The sequence below is a fragment of the Sinohyriopsis cumingii genome, chromosome 14, assembly GCF_028554795.1.
Source record: "Sinohyriopsis cumingii isolate HCF-2022 chromosome 14, ASM2855479v2, whole genome shotgun sequence".
Classification (NCBI taxonomy): domain Eukaryota; kingdom Metazoa; phylum Mollusca; class Bivalvia; order Unionida; family Unionidae; genus Sinohyriopsis; species Sinohyriopsis cumingii.
The window spans coordinates 92,837,155-92,854,895 of record NC_142974.1 but is presented as its reverse complement, the minus strand read 5'-3'; the positions used below and the strand labels follow the sequence as shown (position 1 = coordinate 92,854,895).

Here is a 17,741-nt window from a genome sequence, read left to right as displayed (position 1 = left end):
CATCATCAATGCCATGCAATAATAATAATTTGCACTAAAGAACCGGTATTGTTCTGACGTGTCGTATATACGCTATACATATGTACATACCTTTACCAATGTTGTCTCTTCACTTCCACAAACTCCTCCTGTTAGAATACGTCCGAATGTTTATCACATTTATCTTTCGCAATCTTTTCAGTACAAAAGAACTTAAACAATTCCATCCCGGCGGCCTGGTGCAATATTCAGGATCAGAATTATCTTCACTGGTTACGTATGAAAAAAAATCAGCCATTATTATCAGAGCTAAAAGGACACGTCTTTTCGTTGTGAATGACGCCTAGTAATTGACATCGGCCTGTAGCTACGTCATGACGTTCGACGTTTATGACGTTAATAATGTTCATCGTTACGTAATGTTTAGAGTTACCGTTCTTTATATCACTCGTGCTTAACACATTTATCAGTGGTTTGTATTCTGAATGATAATGATAATTATAATATAAATAAACAAGAAATTCACATTGACTCGATATTAATAAGACTTCAGTCAGGAAGAAGGACACCAACGATAATACTCTTGGAATATCAAAACCAAAACCAAGAATAATTGCATCCACATCCACCACAATCAATCCTACCACTATCAGTAACACTATCGCAGGAACAGAAGTACCACCACCATCACAATGCAATAATAATAATAATAATAATAATAATAATCCATAACCAGATGTATCTTCGAGTAAAGGTAAATGGGAGGTGGAATCATTCCTAATAATGGGGGTTCGTTACAGCACAAACATAGTTTAAATTAGACTCTTTGTTTTTCGCTTCCTCATTTGCCCCTCCCCATAAGCCAATCTTAGCTGCATATCTGAATTAATATTTCGTGATCAGTAAAAAATATATATGGTTAAAGGATGCGTATGTCAACTGATTTTAGGTAATGGCCCTGGGACAAAGTTCACGCTGTTTAGAATAGACCCAGAGTTTAAAGTAAGTGATATATCTGAGTTTGCCAATTCTATTCATGTGTGTGTGTGTGTACAGTAATAGGGAGGGGTATCTCAGTTATTTCAAGTCCAATATGTGTGTGTGTGTGTGTGTGCAATAATAGGGAGGAGGGGTCACAGTTATTTCAAGTCTAGTATATGTGTGTGTGCAGTAATATGGAGGGGGATCTCAGTTATTTCAAGTCCAGTGTGTGTGTGTGCGTGTGTGTGCAGTAATAAGGAGGGCGATCTCAGTTATTTCCAACTTACAACGTAGGGACTAATAACAATAATAATGAGGACTTTGTATAGTGCCTAATCTTTAGAAGCTCTAAGCGCTCTACAACATTAGACAACACCTATAAAATAAAGAACATATAATAATATTATTACAGAAACAAACACCATGAAATTAGAAGAAGAAAAAAAACATTTAAAAGTAAAGAACATGCTGAGAATCTTTCAGGTAGGAAACATTAGTAGGTCTTTAAGTTTGTTCTTGCAGTCGAAATAAGTGAGTTTTGAGAGCCCTCTTGAATGTGATCACTGTGTCGGTGTGCCTAAGTTCAGTGGGCAATTCCTTCAACGTTGCTGGGCCTTGGTATGCAAAAGAACGCTGTCCATATGACTTTGTTTTCGTAGTGGGAATAATGAGTATACGATTGTCAGAAGAGGAGCGTACGTATCTTGCTGGTGTGTACACATGGGTGAGAAAGGATAGGTATGTTGGACTAGAGTCCGACAGTGAAATGTAGCACAGACAACAAATGTTGTTTGATTCTGGATCAAATGGATAGCCATTGTAGGGTACAGAGCAGCGGGGAGGTGTGCTCTGATCGGGGTACTCTAAGTATGATCCGAGCAGCTGTGTTTTGAACGTTTTGAAGTTTCTGGAATAGATACTGAGATGAACCAGACAGAACTGAGTTACAATAGCCCAGTCTTGAAAGTACTAGTGAACACACGAGTGTTTTAGTGGCATCAACTGAAAGATATTTGCGAATTGAGCTGATGCGTCTCAGCTCAATATATACAGCCTTGCATATGTTCATGACGTGTTGGTGCAATGTGAGAGTACTGTCCAGAGTTGCACCTAGGTTTCGTACTGATTGTGTGAATCTAATGTTGGCGTTGGTGATATTTATTGTTTGTGGTAAAGGATGTGAATGAGAAAGTCTTTTTGTTGTGATCAGAATGGCCTCAGTTTTATCATCATTCATCTGCAGCTTGTTACGCTAGATTTGTATATTTGGGTGTCATCAGCGTACAATTGGTGAGACACTGGATGATGATCTATGACACTTGAGAGCGGCTGAGTGTATATAATGAAGAGAACAGGTCCAAGAACAAACCCCTGTGTAGCACCACAACATAGATCAACTGGGCTGGAGTGTATTCCAGTTGCAGATAAAATTTGTGTCCTGTTGACCAAGTAGGACTTGAACCACAGTAAGGCTGTATCATGAATCCCAAATACATGCTGGGGACGGTGAAGTAATATATCATGGTCTATTGTGTCAAATTCTGCAGACAAATCAAGGAGGGTGAGGACTGCAATCTTTCCGCTATCCAATGCAGATAGAATGTAATTAACTACTTTTAGAAGAGTAGTTTCAGTACTATGGCAAAGGCGATATGCAGATTGTACATTGCTATAAAGACTTTGAATTTAGTTGAGATACAAGCTGGGATAGAACAGCCTTTTCTAAGATTTTTTATATGAATGGGAGATTAGAAACTGGGAGGTAGTTCTTTAAATCGTTATGGTCTAGTGTTGGTTTCTTCAGCAGAGGCTTTACAATGGCAGATTTGACAAACGATGGGAATTCCCCGGATGAGAGAGAGATATTAATAACATCAGTTAGTGAAGGCAATACTGGATCTAAGCACTCAAGCAGCAGTGATGTTGGAATTGGATCAAGTCCACATGACTTTTGTGCACTCTTCATCAGGATTGTACGTACAAAATCCATAGAGACAGGTTCAAATGCTGCTAATGATTGCCGCTCAAATTCTGTATCTCAAGTGTATGGTGACGACTAGTCAATTGAAATTGTGGTGTCAAGCTTATCTCTACTATTTTGTACTTTGTCACGAAAGAAATTTGCAAACATGTCCGGAAGGACGACTGGAGAGAAGGTAGTTGGAAGTGGTGTTGATTTGTTCCTTGACATTAGCTTGTAAGTAATTTCGAACTTTCCATGATCTTAGTAGTGTAGTGGGCTGATTTCGCTGCATGGACTGTATTTGTGACATTCTTCTTAGCGACTTCATAGATTTGCTTATGAATAGTGAATCTGGTGGAAAGCCAGAGCCTCTCAGCTTTACGGCCGTCTCTTTTAGCAGTGCAAAGCTGGTCCCTAACATTGCTATACCATGGAGAACACTTCTGAATTGATACTCTGCACTTGGTAGCTGGGGCATGTTTGTCAAGCAATGAACACAGACAGCTATCGAGTTGTTCTGCGGTAGGAGGTAAGGAAGTTGTTAGGTTAGCTTGGATATCGTGCATTAGTTTGGTTCTATTTATCATACGGAAGTTTCTCTTACTAGCAGATACAGGTAGAGGGTTAGGGACTGATACGTCAAGATGGCATATAATGCAGAGGTGATCTGATGCAAGGTCATCGGATACCAGGTAGGACCGTAGAATGTTATCATCAGGTCTATGAAGAATCCAGTCTAAAATGTGACCATGTTTACGGGTGGGTTGGTTAACTGACTGTTTGAGGTTGAAAACATTAATGGAATCTGAGTTTTTATGTATTTGAGTTTCCGTGACAGTCAAAGTGAAAGTTGAAATCTCCAAGAATGATCAGGTTGCCACCTATATATATATATATATATATATATATATATATATATATATATATATATATATATATATATACCGAAAGTTATCCAGAAACCGAATCGTTCTTTTCAAAGCAATGTCATTACCATATTTCATGGAGCTAGAAAATTAAATTGTTGCTGAATGGAAAAAATATTTTGCATCGTTATCATATACGATTTCTGCAACTTCTTTCCACATGGCTTGCTAAATAAGTGACTGTCCTATCCGAACAAGCTGTAACTGAATAGATGGGGTACATGTTCAGTACTCCTCTGTACGTGATAGGCAAGCGATCATGGCCTCAAAATGTGGCCCTGAAATATTTTTCTTTCACATACTAGGCATGTTATGGTGAGCATAAATGTTTCCATTTCTCGGTTTTAAAGCGTCCGGCATTATTTTTGGAATCCTACCAAATCTGTTATAAAATACCCGAATGCAATCAGTAGCTCGGCACGCGAATGGTCCGTAATCGAACTGAGGTAGGAATACAATTTGTACGGATTACGTTTGGATGCTTGGATTGGTCAAAATATAGTTGTCTGTTGCATGGCACAATTTAAAGTGTGGTAGGATGATACTTTACCACGATCATGAATAATAAACGGAACTCAATATTGATAATGATACTGTTTGATTTTCACTACCGTGCCTTTTCAAGGGATATATCTCTAGGATTGTTTCTTAGTCTTACCTATATAAAATGCGAATTTCTAGCCCACATAACCATGTCAAGCGCATTTAGCTAATTTTTGTACACATAATGTATATGATTCAAATATACAGCTACTATTACTAAAAGCAAATTGATCTAAAGAAAGACCCTCCACAGAATGTAATCAAATTTGGCAGAATGCAACTTGTAAGGAATACATTTAAAATTTATACCAATGATGCAAATCCGCTTTCAAGTATGCACATTGTTACTAAAATAATATAGTCGTTACCAATAGGTAAACCAATAAACTTGCGCAAATCCAGAACTGACGAATACTTTTGATTAAGATTGTCTGAAAGCATCCTCGCATTTAAGAACTTTAAAGGTTTTACAAAAGCTGCTGATTCACTGTTAAATATAGCACTCTTTGATATAAACAAGAAAATATTCAACTGTTTTCTTCTAAAATTCCGTCAAACAGAACTTAACTACATTTCTTCCGACGGTTGATGACAAATTTATTCAATAAGCTGTTTAAAGAAAGGTTTCTGTTCTTTTTGTGTTAAAATGTGTCATACTTAACTTTCTTTACATGTGGATAATTCACCCCACATATTATTTTTACTAAATTATAAATACCTGGAAAAGATTAGTTTTAATATCTATATTACTATAAATTTATCTGTATAATGGAAATGCTTTGAAATGATTTGAGTATTGGAACGTTATATGTGTAAGCGTTGCTGCTAGTAAATTATATGATGAGGATCGTTTCGCCATTCAAATACTTTCTTTTGATTGAAATCGCCAACATATTTCTATATAATTCTGGTTTGACAGTCATTTCAACTTGAACAAAGAATGAATCTAGAAACCAGAAATCTAAATCAAACCAAACCCTTTTGTTAGTTCTGTGAGCATGTATACCCGTTTATGTCTGCCTCCCCACCTCCATGTATGTATGTATGTATGTATGTATGTATGTATGCATTGATACTACTCTATAGTCTTTAATTCGAAAATAGCACCTACTGTACAGGCGGAAGACTGACATAATCCTCCAAGAGCACCTACTTTACAGGTAGATAGCTGACTCAACTCTCAAACAGCGCCTACTTTACTGGCAGATGGCTGAGAGAATTATCAAACAGTGCCTGCTTTACAGGTAGAAGGCAGACACATCTCTCAAATACCACCTACCTTAAAAGCAGATGGCTTGGACAAGCTGGAAAAATGAACTGGATTACTGTAGGCATAAACAACACACTATGAACGGCACCACTCCTGAAAGAGTTACTTCCCATCTATCCACCTTTTAGTATCGATAATGTGTGTAGAGAGTAATGATGAATGTTTTTTTTTATACTTCTGGGACACCCAAATTCAGAAGGAAGCAGAAATTATATCTGTTCTTAATTTTATCCAGTAATGAAATTAGTGGAGAAACACAGGTGCTGATCCTATTCAAATCGTACTTATATATTGAGTTTGAGGCCTATTTCAAAATCTCTCATTGAGGCCTATTTCAAAATCTCTCATTGAGGCCTATTTCAAAATCTCTCACCCACACCATTATTAATATATCTGTATGTTATTATACAAATATATGATATTATTTTAAAGATATAGCTATTTTCAATTATGCAGATATGCATATAATTTTCTATACAAATAGACCTAAAGTCTATTATAAAAATATACATATTGTCTCTTTACAAAATATCCCTTGTTATATTGTACAAACATAGATAAAATCTGTTCTAAAAATATAATTATAATGTTATATAAAAATCTGACTCTAGTCTATGATGTCAATAATTCAGGGAATAAGCCATCACAATATAATCCGGAATGTAGCCCCTAAGGGAGTCTGAGGTCAATATAGACATTTTGCCTGCAACTCCTGCATATGAACTTGTCCCCAACTGCACTGGTTATCCTTTTCTATTGGACTAAACCTATGATGCAGAGAGGGAGATCCTCATGCTTGGGCAACCCAGGGTCTCCATATTAACCTGCTAAGACATGTTGCCCTGGAGAGGTCACTCCAGCCTCACTTCACAGCACTGACACAACTATAAGCCCTATTATATCCTATGGTTTGTGGTCTATATATAAGGCTTGTAGGATGTGTTGCACAACAGTACATCAGCACGCAAGTACGAAGAGCATTATCTAATCTACTATCCTTGTACTAAAAGCTTAGGGATAGTTCTCCTTTAAACCATATTGGGTTTTAAACAATGATAATTTCTAAATACTAGATTGTGCTCTCTTTATTTCATTGCTTCTTAACCAATGCGAATTTTGGAGTCAGTTTTATTTTTTGCAGCAAAATAGTTCTTCCGGTTTAGACTGTTCTTCTCCTCTTAGTCACGAAATATATAACAGAGTAAAAGCATAGTTTACTCGACACATGTGCTCTGAACAGCAAGCTATGTTCGTCAATACTGAACTGTCTTTTCAACCTGTCTGCAAGACAAAATAATGTTAAAATAGGAGAAAGGTATCGGAAGTTAACCTAAACCTGATGATTTTTATCTAGGCATTATGGGATTGCAGTCTACTTGCAGAATTTACTTATCTCCTGGATTGAAGAGTTTGACGTGCAAAGCCGCACCATTAAAACAGAAAATGTAACAACGGAATTGCTTCAATGAGTATGGACAATTTTACATCGTGGAGAGCACGTGCTGACAACTTTATGAAGAAATTTAGTAAGTTTAAATTAAAGTCAAGACATATGTTAGGTTAACTTTAGAAAGTCATGAAAATAAACAAAGGAAAGGGGCGGCGAGTATTCGGTACTTTGATAATATATACATGTTCATCGTTTGGCTTATGTTGTATAGAAAATGTATGGTCATAAAGTCAAATTATTATTGTGTATGTCAATGTAATTGTGATCTTGTGAGTATTAGAAAAAGGAAATAAGAGAACACAATAAAACGTTAAACATAATTTATTCTGTATTTATTTACAGCATAAATAGCACACATTTATTCGTTCTTCACTATAATCTCCTCTGTCATTCTAGCCTTTTATTGTACAGAAATATCAATACAAACACCACAATCCAAATGCTACATTCATTTCACCTCAAGCCAGTACCAGGCGAACCCAGAATGTGTTATGACTGAAAGAACTGTTTATTCTTGATATTATGAGCTCAGGGTGTTGTTGTCTGTATGTATTTCGGCGACAGTGCACAGTGGGTAATAAGGCCTTGGTGATGATCCGGAAGTGAAATCTGTGTTCTGTTTACATGCTGCTATGTTGACAGTCCAGCATCTAAAACAAGAGCAGGTCAACCTTTGACGAGAACTTCATTGTGAAGTCATCTTTGAAGGTATTTTAGATTAACATACGATTTGTATTGATTGTGAAGTCATCTTTGAAGGTATTTTAGATTAACATATGATTTGTATTGATTGTCACACAGTGGAAAGGTCAGTACTGAGAAACAAATGTAGAGAACATATAGTAAAATTAAGTGTGTCCTATGTCCATATTCTATCACGACTAAGCACACATCACCAAAAATGATGCAACTGAGTCGATGTTATATGCACTCGTGTGTAGCAGACACACTCGCAGGAATCCCCAGCAATAAATTCTCATCTATCTACACAGTCATTCCAGATTCCTATGAAAGAAATCAAGGTATATAGCATTAATTATAGAGAATTATAAATCTACACCCGACAGAGCGGAAAGTGTTATCCCTGGATTCCTATAGAAGAATGATATACGGAGCACGAATAAAAACGTATCTAACATGAATGTTAGTATTAATTGTATTAAATATCAATTCAGCTTACTATTATCAAGCATTCTTCTATAGAATTCATATTTGATACAAATAATAATATCTTATTATATGCTGTTTTTTTTTCTCCGTTAACATTACATTGTCAGAATCGTTCAGTATTTTACGATATTGAACTCGCACACACTTCCTATTGCACTCGTAAAGGAGCTTTTTTCTGTTGTAAACAAACAACGGACGTAGACGCCAGCACTTTTGATTTGTAAACCAATCATGTATACTCATGCAGTAGGCGTTTTACGTTTTGGTTGATTAAATTTGTTTCTGAATGAACTAAAGCAGATGTTTCGTGGACTGCCACATACCAACTTCTTTGTCCATTCCACGTTAACTATTTTGATACAATGTTTCGAATTTAGGCGGGCGATAGACGCCAGACAGGTCATAAAATTGCTGGGTATCCACAAATAACATGCAAGTGACAAGACATAAACTGTATTCATTAGCTGGTAATAAGAATGGCAAAATTTATACTGAATTTCCTCAAAATGTTCTTCCTTAGTTCTGCAAATCCAAATTACGTGAACCATATCATTGGTTCTCAAGCTTGATCACACATTTCGAAATTGTATCGTAATTTTGACTATATTCCAAGCGCAATTGCATCCTCCTTACTGCACTAAAAATGAAATATTTTTTTTTAAAACATATTCTATAGCGTCTTTTTGATAATTGCAGTTGAAAGAGTTCATATTTTTCCCCACAGTATGATTTCAAACATTCAATGACAGAACAGATACACGCTTACAGATGTCAACACGCTGCTCCTTCGCTGCTGAAATCCGATGTACTTCATGTAAAATTGGCACAGATAAATCCAATCCATAATTACGAACTTTCGTAGAAACGGAAAAATGCCAAAGTCTATTCAATCCAGATCAAATGGAAAAGTTGTTGCAATGCGCATTCATTCAAAATATGACTCCAAGTTTCAGTTTTAAGTAGACCAAAACGCCATTTTTTTTCCGACAGTTATATCTAGCGTGCGACTAAGTTCAAATTTATCTGGGCGGAGTTATGTGCGCATCAATAATGTTGTTCTTGTGTAATGCTGAATCGGCGCTTGTGTATTAATTTGTAATACGGCATTCATTCAGTTACTTTGTTTCGTGAAGTGTAATTTTGTTTAAGTAATTAAGCCTTATGTAGAATAAGAAAATGATTATATAATTAAAAAAGTTACTGCATTTGTATGAGAAAATATGAATTCGTTTTTCGGATGGAAATACTGCGCTCCCAAGGTAGTACAGTATTTCCATCCGAAAAACTCGTTCATATTTTCCAATACAAATGCAGTAACCTGTAAATACAGGCGATATAATCCAGGGATAGCACTTTCCGTTCTGTCTGTTGGATGTATGTCAATTACGTTTTTGTTTTTGTTGTTGAGTTTAATCATAGTGGCGTGCGCACAATTGTGCATGTGCCACTTTTCTGACTGCACCGCAGCCTGCTAGCTGTTCCTGGGGAAGGGAATGGTGCCACCTCCCCCAGGCTTTTATGGGTTCAAGGAACCCGGATAGTATGGCCTCAATCTGTGGGTCCATAAAGGTCCCTCACAGTTGAATGATTTGCTGTCATTAGTGGGAAGAAGAGCTCGGGAAAGGTTCTGGTTGCTTCACATCGCTGGTTTCTTGATGCATTTGCCTGGTATTTCTTGTTGTTTTTTGTTTGTTTTTTTTTATTCTTCAAAATGTTCTCAAAAGGGTGGGTGTTCTATGCTGTTTATAGAGGTTGTTAGTAAAAATAATGTATGAAGAGAGATTTTCAAGGTTATTATGGTATTACTAGTCAATGTGTTTAGGGTGTGCTTCCTACGTTATCTTATTTGTAAGTTTTTAGATATTGCCTATTTATGTTATCTGTTTATTAATGTTTCTTTTACAGATTGAATGCAATGACGTTAATCATGCTCTTCGCAGTGTAATGTTTACAGTTACTGTTCTTTTTATCACTCGTTCTTGAGGAGATATTTAATACATCTGTGGTTTGTATTCTTAATGGGGATGTTTAGAATTAATGTTCTTTCTATTACCCGAACGTAACACGTGGCGCCCTACAGATAATATTAATTTCTGAGAGAGTGACAGGTGTAAGATGACGATGTTTGCATTTGCAACATACATACTGGAGAGAATGTTGGCATATCGCTATGTTACTTTCATTACTGTCCGAAATTGCTTTGGATATTGTACTTTTGGAATCGGTACATGATCTAACCACATAACTGACTCAAATAACTACTCCCATGAGCTCACAAAATCAGTATGAATTAGTCTACAATACACTATATTCAGCAGTTATTAAAACGAGTAAAATGAACTTTGCCAGACTAGACAATATCAGTTTCCGAATGTGCAATGAATGAATTACTAAATACATAAAATATATTTAAAAAAAGTTGCCGTCTCTTTATCTTAAATTAACCTCTGAAGTCTAGGATCTGAACCAGTGACTAAGCGAAGCTATCAGTTTTTAACCGGCACACCTATGAAGCAAGGCCAAGCTGTATACTCTATACCCCAAAATACCCACAACAATCAAACACCAAATTAGAGGAAATTAAAAGTTCTTTTATCTCAGTTCCTAAGATATACAAAGTAAGTTTAAAATAACCAGCAGGAGTAGTGAGAAAAACCTGAGAAATTTGTTTCATTTATAAATTTAACACGATGCTAAATATGACACTGTAGAGAGCGACGACAGTTAACCCAGTTATTTTATTCTTAACTAGGTTAATTGTACATCCAAGGACAGGAATGCTGAAAGCAAAACCGAAAATTTAAAGACATTGGTATGAATGACTTTGAAAGGAAGTTTGGATATAAAAATACCCAAAAGTATAAAAGGGATGACGATGCCTCAACGAGTTTAGAACAAGCGACCCTTTATTTGGGAACCGCGACACATAAAAAAGGGGGTGTTTATATATAAGGTGATGATGTTTAGAGTTATTGTTCTTTCTATTACTCGGATGCGACACAGTAACCGTGATTATGTTTTTATTTTAAAGATAATGATCTGAATGATTTCATTTTGGCTTTTTGTGGTTTAACGCAATTGGTTTGCACATCGCGGCCAGTATGTTGGAAAGAACCACTGACAAGCTTTCTCACATACCTACGTTGGTCTAGCCGGGATTCGAACTCACGTGATCCCAGGTGTTGTGTGTGTGATCTGTTAAGCATGGCGAGCGCCTTGAGATCACTCAGCCACCAAGGGCCTCGAGGATGATATGAAGACGAAGAAATAAAACAGGAATTTCACGGAGGTTAGAATTTTATTTACATAGTGTCATTTTTACGTTTCTACTTTGTATATTAGGGAAATAAATGTTATTTTCTATTTTACAAAACTTGTTGGTTTCAACTCTTTCTTATTGCTTAGTTTAAGTCCATAGTCATAATAAAATCCATCATATACAAACTAAGGAAAATATGTGGCATATATGTGAACTACTTGTCATTATACATATATAAAATAACACGCAGAATACTAAATGTTGGAAGTTTTGTTCTAGTTTAACGACATTTTTCAGCGCAGTTAAGGTTCTACATGGCAGCCATATAACTAGTGGAGGAAGAACCCGGGTAAAACCCTTGTTACAACCACTGACCAACGCGAAGCTACTTCAAGCTTTCTCACATACCCACATTCGACTTTCCCGAGACTCGAAACCAGGCGGACATTGGTGAGATCGCACTGATCGGTAAAGACGAGCGCTTTAGACCACTCAGCCACACAGGAACACAATAAATAAATAAATGTGCGAGTTCACATCCTACCATAGGACCAGTATAGGTCAACTTCCGTAGTGTGTCCTTTGGCAAGGCATTTTACTTCAAATGCCTCTGTACTAAATAACCTACATGTGTTGATGTGCTGTATAGCAGAAAACAAAGATCTTTCATTCTTAGAAATTTTGCTATAACTTTCAATCAGTTTTTTAAAAATATTGATGTAGAAGATACTAATTGAAAATCTTCATCTTTCCCTGTTATATATTTTTCTCTTCATGTAGTAGTGAAAAGGTTATTTCATTTGAATATCTAGTTTGTAATGTAAAGTTTTATGTAAACCGTCATTTCTGCATTATTAATCACTATGGGTGGGTACAATAGCCATTTGTCTATACATGTACCGGATGTGCACATGGAGTTTCTTTTTGTCAGGTTATTTTCCTGAGTTTTTGTACTTCATATAGTCATTAGTCATGCAAATAAATATAGTAGAATAATTAAAATATAAAACGTATAAATATTGACGATTTCCCTTATTATGAATCGTTTTGAAAAAATGACTAATCAGAACGCTTCCTGCTCTTTGGAAGAGTGTCACTTACGAGTTTGTCAGTCTGTTGGACATGTCGCATGGAGTCACCGTAAGTAAACGTCAGGTGTTTGAGTATTAGCTGGCATAACAATTCTTTGCTATGTATATTTTAAGTAAAATGTGCTCATTCTTCATTTTAATATGACAGTATTCCATACAAAATCTTGTTATATGCTTCTGCCTTTCATAATTCTAAGGGTAACTAGGTCAGACCTAGCCGATGTACACTGCACGTGCTATTCAATCCTTAGGGCGACTACAAGTCTTGTAATCACCTAAAAGCTGTATTACGTATTATTTTGATAGCTGCTGTCAATTGTTTTATATCGCAGTTTTAGAATGTTTCAATTATTGTATGACCGCTCCGGCCGCCTCTGATGCGGTGGGTCCGGGGTTCGATCCCCGGCCGAGTCATACCAAAGACATGCAAAACTGGTGCTAACAGCTGCCTCGCTTGGCGCTCAGCATTAAGAGGTTAGTGTTAGGACTGGTGGTGTCAGGATAATGTGACTGGGTGGGACATCATGTTACATGTCTGCGGCATGATACCCCATTGCTAGACATCACTATAAACTGTTACACTGCAGACATGGTAGTGATATGACTGAACAATTATTAAAGCTACATTAAAAATACAAATCACACACACACACACGCAGATGACCGCTCCGGTGGCCTAAGTGGTTGGAGAGTCCGCCTCGGATGCGGGAGGTAGCGGGTTGGAGCCCCGGCCGAATCATACCAAAGACTTGTATATATGGTACTAAAAGCTGCCTCACTTGGCTATCAGCATTAAGAAGTTAGTGTTAGGAATGGTCTACCTGGTGTCAGGATAATCTAATTGGGTGTGACAATGCTACATGTCTGTGGCATGATGCCTCAGTGCTAGACATCACTATAAAATGCCACACTGCAGACATCGTAGCCATATGACTGGAAAATTGTTGAAGGTACGTTAAAAGTCCAAATCTCTCTCTCTCTCTCTCTCTCTCTCCCTCTCTCTCTCTCAAACACACACACACACACACTCGTGCACACACATTTCATTTATATCATATGTTTGTAATAAGCAGTTATCATTTTATTTGGTTACAATACCCAAAAACTATTTTTTATACCATTGTACTGAAATTATTGTACATTTTTTTAACTGTTGGTTCGTGTTATTTAGATAGTTTACAAGTACGTCAATAATGATAAGGAATATGATTCCAAGGTAAAAGTGAATGTGCAGAAATAATGAGAAAGACTGGTGTATTATTTTGTATTAATTATTCAGTCAGTGTATTGCCAACTCTACCGTGCCTTATCTCGTGTATAACGTGTATAATAAAAATAGCAATTCAAGGCCAGAAAACATATGGAATTTGTCTTTTACACCTGCTACATTTGTATCTTGAATATGTATATACAAGAAACTTAAAACGTTGAACCTATACACAGTAGAACAATCCGTTTGAACGCATTTACTGATCTTTTCTTTCCTTCATGTCAGCGTGGAATACAGATCAGTCTTAGCTGACTTATTTAGTTTTACTTTTCAACGAAATGTAGACTAGTTTATTATTTTAATGCGATTTCGAAAGCGTCCCAGGCACAAATAATTTTCAAAACAAGATTCAATGTTTTAATTTCGTTCGTACCACAATACTGTCGGGTGGGGGGTGGGGGGGGGTAGTACAATGCGTTTTAATCTCTTAATAACACAACACTGGTGGGGTGGGGTAAGCATAGTTTTCTTTATATTCAAAACGCTGGATATTAGAAATTAATGTTTTTGTTCTAATAATTCGTACAGACAATTACGTTTTGAATAATATGAAAGAATAATTATTTGGCATGTGTATTGCAATACGGGTATTCGTGTATGCCATGTATTCATATCGATACTTATTCTTGCTATTCAGTGCGACGGAAACATCTGTGTGGTTGTAGATTAAGTATTACCGAGTGCTTTCTACTGCACGAGAACGATTATTATTGGCATGTGCGATGTTTGCGTTGCTGTATATGTCTGACCAATTTTATGTTGTGACCAGTTTTGAGGCTAATTATTTTGTTTAATTTAATTTATTTGGATTGCAATTTGTTTTCCCTGGAAATACTAGTGCTCTAAATTAAATCTTGGACAAGGACTGTTATCGAAATTTACACATAATTCAAACACTGGAATATTACTTTCTGTGATTCAATAAAGAACTGTGGACACATCAGTACGACGAAGACCACATGATACATCATAACCTTCCATTTCGGATTTCATCGGGAATCGAACTCAAGTTTCATTAGGACTTTTTATTACTAGGAATTCTATTTTTTAATTCTTGGATTATTCTTTGATTATTTTTGGATTTGATTCGAAGATCTTTTTCTCATTTTTTCAAAGCTTGTTGGGTTCACTTTTTTATACGTTTTATAAGAGCCTGAACACATAACAATACATATCACACACACACGCACACACACAGACTCACACACACACACACACACACACGTTCTCTCTCCCTCTCTCCCTCTCTCTCTCTCTCTCCCATATGTTGGTGTTAAGACTCTAGGTCTTAAAATATGTTGGAAAAAGAGAACGTCGAAACATCATTTTAAGTAAAATTCAACAATTTATTTTATTAGAATACAAAGTTAGAAGTCGAATGACGCTTACAATATTGTGATGTAAATCCGAAATCATAAATATACCTTCAGAAGTCCAAATGGTTTGGATGTTTCTAATGAATTTCAATAGTCTTAAATGTCTCATGTCCCTATGATCTAATTCATAATTCACAAAATTTGCATCATGTCCTAATTAATTCGATGAGACCCAGAAAATTCCAATGAATGATTTATCTAAGTAATTTTTCTAGAATTACATCTTAATGACTTTATTCGGATCAAAACAAGTTTCTCACAGATTGACCACTTTTTCATAAATTAATTTTATTTGACCTAAGGCAACAGTTGTTGTTGTGGTGGGGTTTAACGCCATTTTTCAGCACATGATAGGCTATGTATGGCGGCCAGTAATAATGATGGAGGAAGAACCCGGGAAGAACCACCGACCCACGAGAAGCTGCTGGCAAGCTTTCTCACATACCCGCATTGGCCGAATCCTGGACTCGAACTCACGCAGACAGAGGTGAGATGGCAGTGATCCATAACGAAGAGCGCTTTAGACCACTGGCCGTCCTCCCCCCGCCCCCGCAACCAACAGAATGTTCTAGAAAACTAATCATTTTGTAATGAAGAAATTCCATCCAGTTGTAAACATGTTTAGGCCTTGAATTCGAGTTTTAGCAGACATCGTTTTACCTCTTACAATAATGCCAAAAACTCGACAACTCTCACCCAGATGGTTAATTTCTTTTTGTGACTCCTGTTTTTAAGCCGACCAATACTTTGCACTTTGGATTTCTCTGCAGTGAAATACGCAAAAGGAAAAAAAAAAGAAATAAGAAAAAAGGATAAAGATGTATTAACAAAGAAATAGCGAATATGATTTGAAAATGGACTTTTACCCAAGCTCAAAATTTATAAAGCCTCTTTTTCTTCGTAGTAATTATGTTTATTCTAAAGATCATTAAATCTGTAAGTTATAATTTAGATATAAAATAAATGTTTTTCGAAATGGTCCGGTAGGCTAGTGGTAGGACATCCACCTCCGATGTGGAAGGTTGCGGGTTTGAACCTCGATCGAGTCGAACCAGACTAATAAAAATGGTACATGCAGCTGCCTCGTTAGGCGCTCAACATTAAGAGGTTAGTGTTAGGACTCGTCGGCCTGGTGTCAGGATAATGTGACTGGGTGGGACATCCACATGTCTACAAGATTCCCCAGTGCTAGACATCACCATAAACTGTCAAACTGCAGACACAGTAGCGATATGACTCAACTTGTTTAAATATCAAATCGCACACCTCACCCACAAATTTACACATTTCTTTCTTTTACAGAATTTGGCGTCAAGTGTTCTAAATGCAATAGGATCATTCAAAGTGCTGACTGAATGTATCGTGCACGTGCTTCTCTTGCGACAGCTGTAAGACAACACTCCACGGGGGATGAGTTTATTCTACAGGAGATGGAAATCCTCTGTAAAAGTCACCAGAAGGATATTTTGGAAGGAGGACCCCACAAAGGTTAACCTTGGTAAAATTTTATTTTGAATATTTTATTCCATATTTTGTATGCCACGGGATAATTTACAACCTTGATTTGGTGGTGGTGGTGGTGGTTATGGTAATGGATGTTGTACTAAGGTTTTGGGATGTGTGTGTGTTGGGGCCTTTGTTGTCTAAGCACAACAAAGGAAATGCTACACGTGCAAGACATTTTTCCGCTTTTATGATTAAAATTAAATATACAGCTAAACATGTCTTAATTTGGTTTGATATTTTTCCAAAGCTTCATTACTTATTCGATCTTTCGTCTTGGATATCGCTTTCGAGAAAAGAATGTCTTTAATTTCCAATTCTTGTTTTAATTGCATTGTGCAATTCAAACGAATGGTAAATCTTGACAGTTTGGTGCATAATTAAAAGTGTGCATTTTGAATTACCTCAATAAATATATAAATGAATAAAAATGTCAGGTGGGGCTTGTTCCAAGAATATTTCATTTTGTATATATGTCATTAGATAGTTAATGAAAATTCCGGCTAAATATAGATATATTAAAATTCACGACAGATCATTATTATATTTTTCTGAAAATGAAATAACTTATAATAAGAACGTTTGAATCAAATGGACAAATATGACTTAAATTTCAATACATGATGTACACAATATACATTGCGGTTAAAGTAATTGAATTTTACAACACGAAGATATCCAATATGCGTCTTCCGCGGATGCATGAATATAATAAACCACATTTTATTAATTTTCAATAATGATTTGTTTCTCCTTCACGTCTACCTTTCTTCATTCCTTCCCTCCTATTTTTTCTGAACTTCACCAGGACGAAGGTAGAACCCGTTAAAGAGCTGAATATATGTTCAAATTTCATGAATTTGTTTAGTGTAGATATTAGTGTAGATATTAGTGTAGATATTAGTGTAAATATTAGTGTAGATATTAGTGTAGATATTAGTGTAGATATTAGTTTCATTA

General features: G+C 36.2%; 1 long non-coding RNA gene across 2 annotated transcripts in view; it reads left to right on the top strand.

Annotated features, from left to right (window-relative positions):
• The first annotated feature begins 6,875 nt into the window (after positions 1–6,875).
• Positions 6,876–17,741, top strand: part of LOC149784406 (uncharacterized) — an 11,201-nt gene continuing 335 nt past the window's right edge. Inside the window, exons 1-2 of one of the 2 annotated variants that reach the window (XR_016414136.1) lie at positions 6,876–7,188; positions 16,581–16,776. This is a non-coding gene — a long non-coding RNA (uncharacterized LOC149784406). Of the gene's footprint in view, positions 7,189–7,707; positions 7,821–16,580; positions 16,777–17,741 lie in introns of those variants that run through there. The other variant, XR_016414135.1, reaches the window with a different exon arrangement.